Raw genomic sequence first — 16,938 nt, 5'->3', positions numbered from 1 at the left:
AATATTATTATATTTTCTGATGGCAATAGTGCAATTATTATTTTGCAGTGGCACCATGGTTACGGCAAAACCAATTCACAATTATATCGGTAATAATTTACTAGTTCTTACAAAAATCCGACCAGAATAAAAGCGAGAGCTTTTTTAAACTTCAATACCCTATAAAATTATCCGACTAGACTAGTGTGACGGATGTTTTCACGGGCTAGTCAAACATAAAATACGATTTTCAAAACAAATGACAAAAGTGGGGTTTGACATTTCACGTATCTTCAACATTGCCGATATTTGAATATACAATGCAGATACGTGTGGAAAGATACTTCCTCGTTAATATTATATAGGCAGCCAAAGGCATTATATTGATCATTATTTTTAAGGTGAATAATCACGCATAAAAAAGAAATGCGTACTTAGGTTAGGTGTATTATAAACAAAACAACCAACTTCAAACCAGAACGCGTGCCACCATTTTGTATTTGAAGCTGCCATTGGAAGGAAAAAAATAATAATCTCGCTACCAACATAACCACAAAAAATACAAACGTATGATTCGAAAAACGAACTGCCATAAAAATTCCTAATCTGAATGCGTATAAGACGTAAAATATGTAGAGTCAAAATTCTTTGGTTAAGAAATAATTATGTTATGATGTGGACGTCTTGAATTTGAAATTTTTAAATATTCACTATATTATGCAAATTAAATAAATTTATATTTGAGTTTTAGGAAATATCCTAATGTTGGTGCTCTGAGACACACTTTTTTATCAAGATTGTTTGATACAATATATTGGGCGCATATCTTGTAGAAGTTAATCAGTGTCAGTAGGCAAATGTAGAGACGTCATATCGGAAGAAAAAGTATTGATAGGTACCAAAGTATCGGAGTATCGATTTTTTTGTGACGTCCCTATTCATAAGTATTAACTGCCTTCTTATTTCTATACTAAGTATAATAATATGGTGATCTTATAGGTTGCGTAGTGTAGATAGTTTATTCAAACAAAGCGTGCATCCCTGGTTGTTATAACAACATTATGTAAGTATGAACAACAAAGAGTTATCTTTGCCCTGACTATTAGAACTAAGATACTTATCTGAAATCCAGTTGTTGGCTATACTGTAAGTTAGTACTGTTTGCATACAAACTGCCACATTTAAAAAAGACGTGACCACTGCTAAGGTTCGGATCTGGAATAAGGAATTCAGAGTCCTACGATTATGTAGACTGGATACATAAAACTTTCATATCCACAGACATTTTTATAAAGATATTTGGCGGTTTCATATTATAAATTATACCAACATAATAGAGTTAAGCGAACTGTCAATAAAAATAATCACAAACTAACTACCCTTACGCAAGTGGTTTTCAAACTGTTTCTTTTCACGGCTCCCTTAGTGTTCAAAAAAATATTCACGACGCCCTAAGGCCTAAATATATAAATCCTTTCTAGAGAACACGAACGAGGAAAGACGAATAGAATATAAATGATAATAATAATTACAAAAACAACACACACAGCCTGCGGCACACCTGCGGGTTACTTGTGACTCACAGTTTGAATACCACGGCCTACGACACTATTTTGAGATGTTTTGAATAGTCGATCGAGGTCTAAGATCCCCATTATTGTCAATACGAATCAATTTAAGATTTTATTATATAAGTAAATATAATAATAATTATACTTACTTCTAAAACTCTACAAAAGTTTTGTCTTTCAAAACATAAAAATAATACTCAAATACAAGTACCTATAGAAAATTTTCATATGATATTATGTCCGGAAACTTGTACGTATGTAGTTCGCCGTATCACACTTCACCGTGAAATGTTGTATCGGAAATATATGGCCGTATACTAAAGACCGTTCAACCTCTTTGGGTCGTATAGTAGGTACTGACATAAAATTCATTTCTAAATAAAACACGGTTCTTGTCGGTTTACTTACAGGAATCCAGCAGCAAACAAATTTTGAAAATAGCCGATATACTGGATTATTTGTTAGGTTAGGTTTTTATTTTTGAATTCATGAATTTTGCCAAAATCATCTATGAAAATTGAATTAATATTCATATTGAATCTAATAAAATTGGAGGCCGTATACGAGATCATCTTCTTCCGATAGATAGCTCACTGTGGAATGTTTTACGTACAATTTACGTACGATTTCTGATAACTGGATTACATTTATTAGGTCCGTTATACAGTATATAGAATACAAGAAAACACAAACATAGACTATTACATACAAACCGCCTTGCACCACACCCGGTCTTAATCAGTCATATCACGAGACTCTACGTTAGATATGAAGCAACCCACCTCCCGTTATGTTTGTGTTCCCTGATTTAGACATGTACCATAGTGGTAATCAAAATATGTGCGTGTTCATTGTAAAGTCGATTAATTTTAATGTATAAAAAATATTATGCTTCAACCTTTAGTTCGCTCACTGTTTAAATAATATTAATAATAAAACACTTTGGAGTCCCACTTTTACTTAGTTCCATAATAATATAATATTGAAGAAGAAACATAAAGTACATAATAATATTATGTACTTTAAGAAACATAAAGTACATAATATTATGTACTTTATGTTTCTACTTCAATATTATATTATTATGGAACTAAGTAAAAGTGGGACTCCAAAGTGTTTCACAAAGCTCAATTTGTATAGTTTGCATAAAATAGTAAATTTAATTATAATAATATTAATTATTAAACTACTAATAAAATGGCAATAAACGTTTTAATTTGCGTTATAATAATTCTTCGCCCCCCTAGGTCCGTTTGCCGAATAGTGCGCTATTGCGGTGGTGCATGGAACTAGCGTGTTAAAATTCAAAACAACAGTCAGTCTCCATCGAGTTACGTTGGTGGCAGTGTTGCCGCATAGCGTATCGACGATTTTTCTTTTACCGAATCGCGAGTTCTGACGTACAGAACATCACTAATAAACATATTCCAGCAGTATTCTATTTTTGAATTACTTTATAAACTTTTATCGTTCTCCCAAGTCGACCGCGTGTGTTCTAATTTTGAATTTGTTTGTGTTTCTCACGTTGGTGTAATTTTTGTGATTATTCTTTTATTCATGGCGCATAACCCCCGCGTGTTTTGAAAAAAAGAACTTGCCCCTGACCATAGACTGCGCTCTGTAAACTTTGTGGAACAATAATAAATATCTTGAAGGATATTTTGTGTCCTTGTGTGCATCAAATTTATCATACTGTGAATGTAAATACAGTTTAAAAATCGTCTTTTTTTAAAGTAAATTGATTGTAAGTTTGTATGCAAGAAAATAGATATTTTAAGATAATTTATTAAATTACTTATATATTCCATAAGTTTATTAGTTAATTATATTTCGTCTTTTGGTTTATACTTTTGACACTGTGGCAACTGTTTTGTTTTGACAGTCGAGAATGCACCACCATGACAAATAGACTTTGAATGTCAGTGTGTCAAATAAATATTTTACATGTTTTAGTACCTACCTACTATCTGAAATAATGTTATGATAATGTGAATATAAAATTGAACTGTTTTGTCTTTTTTATTGATTATTAAATTGCTCCATTAAGTTAAGCATAAAAATGATTCATTATTTTCATTTCCGACCTCCAATTTTTTTGCATATTTGATTGAAATTCATACCTACGTTATTCAAGAAACAATAATGCGGAAAATGATAAGCCAAAAAGACGAGAGCATTGACATTATCCCAGCCACAGTTAAAATAAAAAATCCAGCATTGGAAATTAAAGTTACAACATAACCTATTGTTTAATTGAGAAGCCAGCAACATTGTTTTGTCATATAATATATATATTTTTTTTAATATACGTCATCCAATATTGCAATACCTACCCATTTTCCAATACATATGTAGGTACTTAATATGTATCATTAAACAATATAATAAAATGAAATATTTAAACATTAAATTGCATAATTATTAGGCAAATATTTAACACGAACACAGTAAATACGATAACCCGAATATTATCACCAAAATATCTGTCAAAACATTTTTATCAGTAAGTAACTGACTAATGCATACAGCAAACATAAATCGTTTCGAATTAGAAACTCATTAGAATTTATAATTATTTTCTAATAATCTATTAGCATCATTATTATAACACATACTTTGCAGTTTTATTGCATTGTAATACATTTAAGTTAATTTAAAAAGGAAAGAGGTGATGTTATTGTTTTATTTACTTACCTATTTTTGGTAGTTGGTAGGTATGTATTGTAAACACAATTATTACATTAATTCCCAATCTAGTTGTTTGGTATTTTCTATGGTTTCGTAATGCATTAAAATAATCGAATTCTTTTTTGAAAATGGAATACCTAACCACCTGCTGCTTGTCTAAAAATACAATTCCTTCGCAACACACACATTTATAATAATAACACATTCACGTCTCGCAAAAACGCACAATACATACGTATCCGAGAATTATTTTCCCGCGTTGTCCATAATAATGTAATATTTTTTTATTATTTTATTATTCATACGGTCATGTGCATTTTATCGTATACCTATAGTATAGGTACATAAACAATATTATAAATGAATTATTTTAAACAATATTTTCCTTACCTGTTTTTGAAATAATATTATACTCAGTTACAAACAAATCAAGACAATTTTGAATATCGAATGAAAAACATTGTATTTACTGCAGTGTATAAAATATAATAGACAAGCAATGTTGCAATAAAAGTAATTCTTTCGAGCGGTTTACAAAACAAAATTTTGTAACCTCTTTGTCTTTTCAATAGATAATGCAAACATAATAATTATTATTGTGTACTATTGTCTATGAAAGAAAATTAATTTGACCTAAATTTTCAGTATATTATGTTCGCTGCATCTAGACTACTTAAGTTTACTTTTCAATATTTGCATAAAACTTATGCATCTAATGAAATCATTATTCAATTAAGTACGATAATAATGTAAAAATTATTATTATAAATCATAAAGTTAACGATAATAATAATTATCAAGTAAGTACTATGAATTATAAAAAAAAATCATTATATCCCAGTATGTAAGTAAGTATAACACTGTTACATTAAAAATTCTTGAGTGGCATGACATAAAAAAAATATAATTTAGATTGGACAGCTAGTCGTGTTATCAAATTCGACCCCCAGAAGGTTACGATTGATTGTTAGTACGTAAGTACTTGCATTAGTCATATTTATGGAAAATAATCGAGTTTTAATAATACGGCACACTTTTCAAGTACTTATATTTTTAACTAATCATCATTGAATAGACAGATCTATTAATAAACTGATCGAATATTTTATTCACCAATATTATTCATAAACATACGATAATATTTGAGTTAAATAATATAAACTCTTAACTCATTCAAATCTTCTTCTTCTTCTTTCTCGGCACTACATCCCGGGTCGGGATTTGGCCTCCTCTACAATTGTCCTCCACACGCTCCTTTCCCTGGCTGCTCTTCTCCAGTCTCCAGCCCTCCCCATCTTTCTCCAGCCCTCCCCATCTTTCTCCAGTCCTCTTCGATACAGTCAGCCCACCTCTTCTTTGGTCTGCCCCTAGACCGTTTCCACTGTGGGATCCACTTGGTCATGATTTTTGGCGTCCTGTGCTCAGGCATTCTCTCAACGTGTCCAGCCCACCTTAGTCTTTGGGATCGACAGAATTTCACCACCGTTTCATGTTTTATTAACTCTTCTAACTCATGGTTCATTTTTATCCTGTAACTTCCATTTTGCAATGTGGGCCCAAAAATTCTCCTGAGGATCTTTCTTTCGAATATGGGCAGTTTATGTTCTTCCCTTTGAATGAGGCACCATGTCTCACAGCCATAGGTAGCTACTGGTCGAATAACTGTTTTGTAGATAAGCAGTTTTCTATTCTTGCTTAGGATTTTCGAACTCAGTAGACCCTCAGGCGTAGAAGCACTTATTAGCAGTTATGAGTCGTATGTTCACCTCTTCTGTTGTTTTATTGAGTGTATTTAGGTTAGATTCCAGGTACGTGAAGCTCTGAACCTCTTCCCATACCTGCTGCTCCACACAGATATATCGAGGTGGACCCTGCTCTCGCGTGGATACCATGTATTTTGTTTTGCAGGCGTTTATTTCTAATCCAAGCTTTTCCGCTCCCTTTTTCAATGTTGTGGCATGGTCGATCAGTCTTTGTTTGGATCGGCTAGTTATGACTATGTCGTCATTCAAATAATAAAGTGGAAACAAATAAATAAACTAGTACCATAATTCGGACTGACAATAAGTAATTTAAAATTATTTCTGTGTCATTCTGGCATGAGCTGAAGTTCCTGGCTTTGCTTGGGTTTGATTTATGGAATCTATTTAATATTAAATTTGACAAACGCTCTCTTTTTTTTAATATCTTGTTTCCTTTCATTAAATCGAGAAACTATTTTAAAATATCGAATAATGCAAAAATGATATCTCGGAAAGTAAATCAACGACGTATCGATTTTTGAATTTCTATCCGGTATCTAACCATGGGGACGCAATCGGTAAACGTTTTATATTGATAGGTTAACATAAAACGGTTGCTTTTTCGGAATAAGAATGTATAGGAATTCCATGTTTAAAGCACTTTAAGAAGTTGAAACTAACAACGAAGTCTATAAGTTTCATCAATATTGGTATAGTATTTTTTTAGTAATACAATAACTTACTGAAACGGACCGACAGAGACGCTCTTGATTTTATTAATTGGTATGGATTATACATAATAATATTTTAAACGAGTAAAACTAGATGTCGGCAAAACTGGATAGTATGTAATTAAAGTTTATTTATTTTTATTTAGCATAATTTGAATAATTATTTATCAAAGTGGCGATTTCTAAACTGTCATTTTATCACTTATAACGTTTTACAGACACACACATAAGCAGCATTCAAATGAGTAGCAGCGAACAGTGTTGAATATCCGTTTTTTGTTCTTGCTCATAGCAGCGTGGATGCATGACATTCAGTTGAGACTAAATAAAGGACGGACCCCCACACACGTGTTTTAAGTTGTGACGTTGTACTGTCGACGTCAATTTGACGTACCGGCAAGGATGCATTGTATTGAAAATTGACAACGAAAGAAAATATTGAACAGTGAAAATCGAAGCCACTATACAATTTTTGAATTCGAACTGTTGGTAATATTTTGTACTATAGACAATTATATAATTACCTATATCATATTGGCATTACACGATCATAGTTAATAGTGAAAACAGTGCAAATAATGTGAAAGGTGAAAATAGTATTGTACTATGGTGAAAATGTGTGAAGTTTTTCTGTCAACTGGACCAGTGGAATGAAAACCGACACAATGCAGGACATTCAAAACGGAGTCGTCTTGATAAAATGTAAGTGCACCGTTAACATTTTTTTCATCTGGCACAGGGCTCAAATTGAAATTTGCAATTGTTCCGATTCGTGGAAATAATTAATCTTCGTTTCGACTTTGAAATATAAAAATCTTCGATCGATACTAAAATCTCCACTTTATTTTTAATTAATTTAGTTTGATATTTATTTTATTCAACAGCCAATATAAAACAACCAATGCGCCACAGTACCTACTCATTAGAAGTACGAAATATGCAATAATTATAAATAGCAAAGAAGAGCGTATGCCGTATACCATAAACAAAAATTATTTTATTACTTAGTTACTGAAGAAATAAACAATAATATACTAGAGTTAAACATCGAAAGTAAATGCTTACCAGCAGCTAAATTAATTTAATAAAAATCATTATGAATAAGCTCAACCTCAACCTATTTATTGAGTTAATTGGGTTATAAATAATTGACAGTTGTTTCAGCCTTTGGACCCATCTCTAGAACGACCCAAAAAATGTTTTAATAAAAAACTGTCAACATCACTTAATTATCGTAAAATTAATAAAAAGAAGTCGTTGTTCTAAGACCATAATAAGTTTAACCTAATATAACACATATTTTTCCATTGTATCATATAAGCCTTACAAAGAAGTTTCTTAGGTTTTTTGGTTCAAACACACATCGAAAAACAACATGCGAATTAGCCAGCTGGGTATTTTCTTCTTCATGGGAACATGAAAATGAATGCCAGCTAGTATAAAACATAGAAAATCGATAAAAATGCTTACTTTTTAATTTCATGTTTGGTATATTTTTGTAAAGTTTTATCTTTCACAGAATTTAATATATATCCTCCCAGCTGACCGTTACTTACATAACATCGACAAATATTAAACAAACAATGTTGTGTTTTCCATCGCAATTTAAAAATTATATATTATTATTAATGGTCCACCTTTTTGCGATTCCGTACAATGGCGACCGTGTTTCTTACGACGGGCTTGGAAAGCATAGCATACGTGGAAGAATTACCATGACAATTATTTAAACATAGATTACTAGAAAACAAAATTATACGCATTCCTGACTATTCATCAAAATGCAAATTATGTGGCGTTTTCTAGATCAAATGTAATGCATTTTGTTATTACCCATATATGTCAACCGTTTTGCATTAAATTGGCAGGTGAATCTGTGCAACTTTTCTAGAACGTGAGAGAGAGAGATACACCAACAATCGTAGTAATAATATAATATTCACTTCTCGTCGAATGCACTTTGTGTTTTAGTGAAATAAGAAATTGCTGCATAAACATCACAGTTGATAATATACTCAATGTAATATTTTATATTATTCATTTTCAATTTAATTTATTCATCTATTCCATTTACTCTAATATTGTATGAATGAGGGAAAACTGACACAACTAAAAAATTCTGTTACAAGCCATAAGTATATATATAACATGTTTTGACGAGTTTTTTTGCCACCTTGATGTAACCTATTTAGTATTTATCGATCTTGGATATCGAATCTAAATATATGCGATATGATAGAATTTAATTGAGGCTGTTAGCTTTAATATCGGTAATCTCCATATTCCGCCATTTTGATATAATGTAAAAAAATTGTCAAGCACATTTAAGACTGCAAATAGAATTTTTTTTTTTTGCAAATTTTACGTAATGTGTGATTGTATTGTGCCCCTAACAAGTAGATGGAATATCTAAATAAAATCTCGTAAATATATTACGTAACTAATAACTACCTTAGGAATAGGGATTGCAATACCGGTATTTAAAAACCGGTATTCAATTATTTGTCGATACCGAAATACTGGTTTCAAAAATCCAAAATACCGGTATTAAGAAAGCATTCATATTAATGTTTTTGAAAATTAATTTAATGTTATTTTTCATAACTTACTACTAAGTATATTGTACTTAATATTAAATTTGGTGCAGAAATTAATGCTGCCAAACAATATAGGTATCGACTGAAACCAACATAAGTAAAATAATAATAAAACAAAATCCCCCTAATATACTTATAAAATTGTCGCGGTGAATTAACATATTTCTAAATAGAAAACATTCATGGCAAATATTTCCAATTATTCTATAACTATTGATCCAACATTGATAGTGCATCTAACAAACGTTGAATTTAACAGAGATTTTATTTGTACCTGGACTCTCAGTATTTGTAAAAATTAGTTGTTCTATATATAATATGTATATTATTTATAAAGGTCAACATAATAAATGTAGGTAGGTTCTTAAGGTTGCTATCAAATAGTGTTTTCGAAAGATTTTAATAGCGATATTGATTGATAAGTACTTCATTTTCTTACTATAATATGTTTTGACGAATACCGGTATTCAATAAAATATAGGCGAAATACCGGTACCTATTGATATATTCATTCGGTATTGCAATCCCTACTTAGGAGACAGCAGTCAATGAAAAAATTACCCATTTGCAGAGACGTATTAATTAGTAGGTAGTCTAAGAATAAAATGTGTATGATATGCATCTGGCCATAAGTCAAATATTGAACAACCCGAAGGGTGATAAAAACGTAATAAATACAATAAAACAAGGCTCCGAGAGATATTGAGTATGGACATCTAACAAAATCTGTGATATCATATCATTTTGGAATATACTTATATAATTCTAACTAAAAACAATGTTTTTGGGACCTATCGGGATTTTTCCGACCCAATGTGCTTCTGCCTATATAAATAGCTACTTCTACATAAATATGTAAGTATATTTTTTATACAATATGTTAACATTTATATTGTCTAAGTTTTCCGAATCGAGACGACGCGACGGTTAGTTTTCATTAGTATGCAATGCTTCGCATAATATTCACCGATCACACCGTATAAATAATAATATCTCCCAATTCTATATCCTTTGAATACTAAACAATTCAGACGTTGGACTTATCTTAATTTGTATTGCAGTTGAGTAAGACATCTCGAGTGAGTCGAGTATAACTTTGCTATTTTGAGTTGCAAGAATAATTTATACGTAGGTACTATTTATAATAAAACGTACACAGAGAATAAAATAGTAAAATAAAAAATGCCGGATAACCAATTCATAAAAAATAGTAATAACTGGTCATGACTAGTTTTCTTAAAATCATTATTTACATATTATTCATTCAGTAATGCGGTGTTTTTGTAGTTTTTAACCAGCAGGTCATAATACCTATAAGTAATTGACCAAATTGCTGCCAAAAGGCGTAATATTGTTATATCGTATCCACGGCCACCACGCCAGAGACTAGATATCTCACATATCTCGTTAGTACCTAATTTATCCGTCGAATAAAATAATTTTAAAATAAGACACATCTGACATTAATTATCCTAAATCCATTTTTTTTTTTGAAAAACTATTTTTCTGGATGCAACTCATAATAATTATGGTGAGTTAATTATGATTTATTTCTAATGTAGATACTTAATTTTAAAAAATAATGGATTTTTACATATTGTTTTGCAAATTATATCTGTCATGACAGGTGTTGTCATTTTTTATTGCAGCTAAATAGTTAAACAACTTGATGATAAAAAAAGTATTAAATATGCAAACAGACAGAGTAAAAGTTAAAAGAGATAATAGTATCATAATGTTTACTCATTGAATCAATGAGTATAACTATGATCTCAGTGTCAAATGAAATCAGGATTATAATAAAATTTAAATCACTAATACGTCATAACTACGTCATCGTCATTGGCGAGGACTAAGCTTTACTCATTGGATCAATGTCGAGTAGATATTATTATGTTTAATAGGTACAACGTTGTGGTGTCTGTATTAAAAATATATTTTATCAATTTCAAATTACTGAGCATATATAAAATAAATATATGAAATCCCTATTGGAAGTTTAATTACAAGTAAGGTTAACTATAAAGTTAACTGGTATGAATTAATATAATGTGTTTAAGTTAATGGTTCTAAATATGTCAACCCTACGACAGACAGTATCAGACAACACCATGACATGTGTAATAATGATAATGTCCTTTTATTTTTATTATATTCTTCTTCTTCGAGCATATGGACTAGGGAACTCAGAAATAATAGGAACTAAAATACCTAACAGGTGTGGAAAAACAGGCAACCGATCTCGAGTGTGGAAGAATATACGATAAACTTAACACGTGTAAAGAATACGGTTGCCTGTTGAAGAACAAGCAAGCCATGTTGAGGCTCTCTTTTGTCATCCGTAGCACGTTGGCGAGCCACGTCCAACGTCGCCTCTTCACTCACAGCTGATAATGAAGAGGCAATGTTTATTATAGGCATAGATAAGTCATAGTGTTTCAGTCGAAAAACGTATCAAGATGGTCAGAATAGGACGGTAACCGGAGGGGCTTATCAATATGAGATGATCCAATGTATTTTTTACTTAGTTATAGGTAGAGTTGAGTATTTCCCGAGAAAATCTCAATCTCGAGATTCGGAATTTCCCGAAATGATGAAATTTTGAATTCTTGAGATTCGGGATTTCCAGAAAAGAATTCTCCGGAATTCTCGAGATATCGGGAAATTGTAAAAAAACCTGTAAAAAATCTTAAAATCGGTGTAAAAACAGACAAAACCCAAAAAAATATGATTCCTTTTATTTATGTAAGAAGACAAACAAATAGAAGTAGGAAAACAAAAATAATTCAAATATTACGTATTAAAATAGAATTTCAAAAAACACAGACTGTCAACCGCTGCGTCAGACAATCGCGTAGGTACCTCCTTTTTGAGACACAAAATTCCCTGACGTTGAAAAATTGCGCTCATTTCGAGTCGAAGTTGGCTTAATTGTGTTAAATGCCCCGATCAGTCTGTGAACGTTTTATGTTGTCTGTCTATTTTTTTCATATAGAAAAAACGTTTTTCAATTAATATTTGATAATAAAGAAATCCCGATTCCCGAGAAAAGATTCTCGAGATCCGGGATTTCCCGAAATGTTGAAAATTTTAATTCTCGAGATTCGGGATTGAAAATCTCGAAAATTTCTCGAGAATTCCCGTCGGGAAATTCCCGACCAACTCTAGTTATATGTATCTTTTTGTGTTGTTTTTTTTTTTACGAAACGGTGCTTTTGTTCATCATAATGAACCGGACTATAATAGCTCCGCTAAAATAGCCCTGCCAATACAGCCCACTTACCAAATTGCCCAATCAAGTGAAAGCATTCGAAAAGGTTAATTTACTGTCTTATTAAACACTTACCTTGGTTATATTAGATCTATTATAGGATTTTGTGGTTTCATATTATTTTTGGGTGGCTATTGTTTATTTGCTCAGCTAAGTCCATTAGATTTGAAATTTTAATACGAATTTGTTACAGATGACCGTGCTATCGGTGTTATTATTTTACTACGTAATTTTTTAACTATAATATCATCATCAGCCTGAATCTATCCACTGCTGGATGAAGGTCTCTTCATGCTGCTTCCACTTCTATCGGGCCTGTGTATTGCGTTGCCACGTACTTTCGCAGAACTTTATCATTTCATCGATCCAGCGGCATCTAGGTCTACCTTGCGAACGTTTTGTACCTCTTGGATACTACTGGATGACTAAATTCTTCAAACGATTGTCTCTTTTTCCAGCAATGTGTCCAGCCCATCTCCATTTGAGGCTTTTAATGAACTCTATCACGTCGCAAACCCTTGTCTGCTTTCTTATCCACTCATTCCTTTTTTTGTCCTTTCGCATTCTGCCCAGCATGCACCTATCCATACCGCGGTGTGCTACTCTAAGTTTCTGGAGCTAGACTGGAGTGCTTTTGTAATGTCTTCAAAAGTGACCTTCCAATGTGTCTAAAGCGCAAAGTGTTCAACCAGGGTGTGCTTCCCGTAATCACACATGCGTGTGAAACATGGACCCTAAGTAAAAGAGAGAAAACTATAATATAACAAAGTTTATATGAAAATATATTTAGAATATTAGATATCTCATTCAGAAAACACAAGAATTAATTGAAATAATCTTGTATTATTAATAAGTTGAACCCATCATGTCACCATACATACTCAACGAAGATCTGGGAACCTCAGGCTAGTAGGTACCAACCGTATGCATTGGTCCATCTTCCTAAATGTGTGCTTATCATCGTTATGGTTTTTTCATTTTTCTACAATCTGATGTGGATCTAGGGCGCCTCCCAAAAAGCTGTCTCAACAGATTTGATTGTTACTAATTGCTCAACTTACCCAGACACACGTTGAAAAATATACCTGTGAATTTGTGAGAGAAATGAACATTATGTACCGTAGTCAGTGGCGTTTTTAGGGATATAGAGGTATTATTGTATTTTCCTTCCTATTCGATAAATCTGTTAAAATTACAATATACCTATCAACCTATCCAATGCGTCGATCGCGGGATGATTTTTAGTCGATTGCACTATGGCCCATAGAAATTATGAAAATATAAAAAGCGTGTACGTACATTCAGGTATTTTTTTATTATGACTGCATTGCGATTTTGAAGAGGAAGAAATATCATATGTATAATACACCTGATTCGTACTATATTACTCACAGCCTGCCGCATAAGTGAGAGAAAAAGAATATTTGGATATCAGCGCTTTAAGCTGAGGCGTAGTTTTCCTTACCATCGCTCAGTTGACTTTTTACACATTATGATAATTGTTTGACAATGAGTACCCAAAAAAGACCAAAATTATATCATTTTCATTATATTCGCCAAATATCAGTGGCGAAGGGTGACTTTTGGAAAGAGGTAGGCTGTGGAGATCTGATAAAAAGAACACACTTGTCAGGTATACTTACGAGAAATAAGAAGATAATACAATATTACAACTAATGAATAGGTACACACTAATGACAACGACACACTAATTTAATGAGACTTCAAAAACTCACTACGATGACATAAAATTAAGCGATCAGTTTAAATTACGTATTTTTTCAAAACATTTATACACATCAAAAATCGATAGATAACAGTTCTTTTTATTTTTAATTATCTTTATCTAATTATTAATTATTTAGTTTTAGGCTCTGCGATCGAAGCTTACCTTAATTCATACAATTCGATAGACTGGGCGGGGCTACGTGACGTAAAGTCCATATGAAAAAAAAATGAGAATTATTTGAAACCATAATCCGACCTTTATTTACGTCAACACAGATGGCGCGCTGTGGTATAATTTTTAAAACCTTGCAAATTGTTTTGTTATTATCTGTGTAATACACTCCTACACATACGGCATCTCCCGTTGGCAAAATAAATTATTTTATAGAATATATAATCAAGTGATTATATAAATAAGTCAATATGCAATTAAAAAATATTTTTCTTAAGAAGGTAGGCTTCAAATAATCGCCTAGTATAGAGTCTTCGCCACTGCCAAATATAATACGTTCGTTCAAGTGAAACGTGATGTAGAACACTGCCTACTTGAAATTAGTTATGTATACAATAAACCCTCGTTGAATGATAAAATACAACCATAATTTGATGATTTGTTAGTCAGTTTGTGAAAAATACATGTCTTGATTTTGGTTATTATTGGCGAAGTGATCGCCTCGTCTGTTTCGTGGAAAATCATCACTGATCATGCTCATGCTGGATGCTTAAACCTATACCTATAACTGTGAGAAAACACATATATTATATATCTATATTATGTATCATTATGGTGGATTTTAGTCGTTTAAGTAGAGTAATCTTTTGTAACACAGACCTCAAATTTTACAATAAAATAAAAACGATACGCTGTAATCTACGTAATTATTTATCATTTGTTCGCAAAAAATGTATAACACTTGATAATAATATTATCACATATTATACACTATGTAATGAGCGGGAATGACTAACACTTAGCACACATTGAAAATTAAAAGCAAAAAACGATACCAAATGTTGATTATTTTCAATGAAACAGAGAGTGAATGAGTCACTCCCATTATCAATAGACTACGAGCGAATCGCGGTTTGTAAAAATAGATACTGCTTACAAGTCCTACAACGCGGTAAAGAATTATTGACAACTCTTGGTTCAATTAAATTAGATATTCGAATTTTTATAGAAACAATATTTTTTTCTTCTTCTATGTATTTTCTCAGAATGAGCTTTAAAGTTAATGGCGGCCTCACCTTACCACACCCACCCCGCACCACACCCGGTCTTAATCAGGTGTATCATGGGATCCTTCGTTTGGTGTGAAGCATCATTTTTTATCACTGGTAATGTCTTAGGAGAAGTTACCCAAGTCATGGTTACTCAAATGTGCTTTGACTGACTTTACATGACTAAGTTAAGTGTACTCATTGGAGAGAGGAGCACGTAGAGGCAATATTAAAATAGTAACAAAAGCTAAAACAAAACTGCCAAACATTCTAAGTGAAAAGATCTTCACGTTGGCAGTATGATAACGCAAATTATCTAAATGCAATAAAATTGGCCTTTGTGGTGACCATATCGGATGGTCCGATTGGCCTAACAGCTAGTTGAACCGACTTGAGCAGCTCTTTCCTTTCCGTATACATTTTAGGATATTCCCAAAGGATTTGATTTTTACCCTGTATTTATCTGCCACATAGATATGTTGAACGTATAAGAAGACCACGTCATAGACCCTGCCAGCAAAGCCACGAAGTCCAGTCAAAAATTGAATGTTATCTTCATTCGCAGAGCAATACAACATGTGGTGTCTCCAAGAATTCCTGTCATTCGCCAGTCTTTTTGCAACTTCTCATATCATGTCAACATCATACAGATCCGCATTTTATACGATAAGAATGTGAATGGTATTTAGCCGGTTTCAGGAATTGGGTTGGCTTGAAAAAAAATCATGTCAGGTTGCGACTCTCTTTACTGTCTCTTTCAGGAGAAAACCAACAAAATAGATTTTTAACAATTTTGTTTTTTAACGTATGTGGAAGGGGAGATTTTATGGCAAAGTGTAACAGTGACGGGATTAAAAAATCCGAAAACCTTGTGTCTTTATTTATGTTTGAGTCCATATTAGGTATCTTTCACGGACAAGCATTTTCGTAATATAGAAAAAATACTGATATGCTTAAATCATTCATAATGTTTTTTAATTTTAAATTTAAAAATGTCTAACGTTAATTTACTTTCGTAATGTATTAATAAGATCACTAGAATCACAGCTTTTATGACACACTGTAGTCGTATTATGTTTATGACATCTAAAAAAAATGTTAATTCGTCGTCATATTTTCACTGCGTTTGCTTTTCACGATTATAGCTTTATAGCCATACTATTATTTCAGGCGAATAAACACATTCAATATTGTCTATTCGCGTATGTATTCAGTAGATATGATGAGCTTTTTAATTTAATTTAATGGTCTTATAGTTTTATTTTCAACATAATATAGCGAATCACAATTAAGCATGTGATTTTCTCAAAGCTTGGTTGTTTTTGTGAGTAGTTCATCGCATCTACTACCACACTACTGTCATTGAACCTCATGACATGTTGTAGTGTTAAAAAGAAATAATAACAAAGA

At 32.0% G+C, this 16,938-nt stretch overlaps 1 protein-coding gene across 1 annotated transcript in view; it reads left to right on the top strand.

Moving 5' to 3' along the window:
- Nucleotides 1-2,868: 2,868 nt before the first annotated feature.
- LOC147073836 (rho guanine nucleotide exchange factor 10-like protein) overlaps nucleotides 2,869-16,938 on the top strand; it is a 532,434-nt gene continuing 518,364 nt past the window's right edge. The window contains exons 1-2 of the mRNA XM_085944723.1: nucleotides 2,869-3,294; nucleotides 6,930-7,413. The gene's annotated coding sequence lies outside the window, so the exon portion shown is untranslated. The remainder of the gene's footprint in view (nucleotides 3,295-6,929; nucleotides 7,414-16,938) is intronic.

This window comes from Rhyacophila brunnea, unplaced genomic scaffold, assembly GCF_057557595.1.
Source record: "Rhyacophila brunnea isolate RB1 unplaced genomic scaffold, BYU_Rbru_1.0 scaffold_17, whole genome shotgun sequence".
Taxonomy (NCBI): domain Eukaryota; kingdom Metazoa; phylum Arthropoda; class Insecta; order Trichoptera; family Rhyacophilidae; genus Rhyacophila; species Rhyacophila brunnea.
The sequence above is the reverse complement of the archived record's forward strand: the minus strand, read 5'-3'. Positions and strand labels throughout refer to the sequence as shown.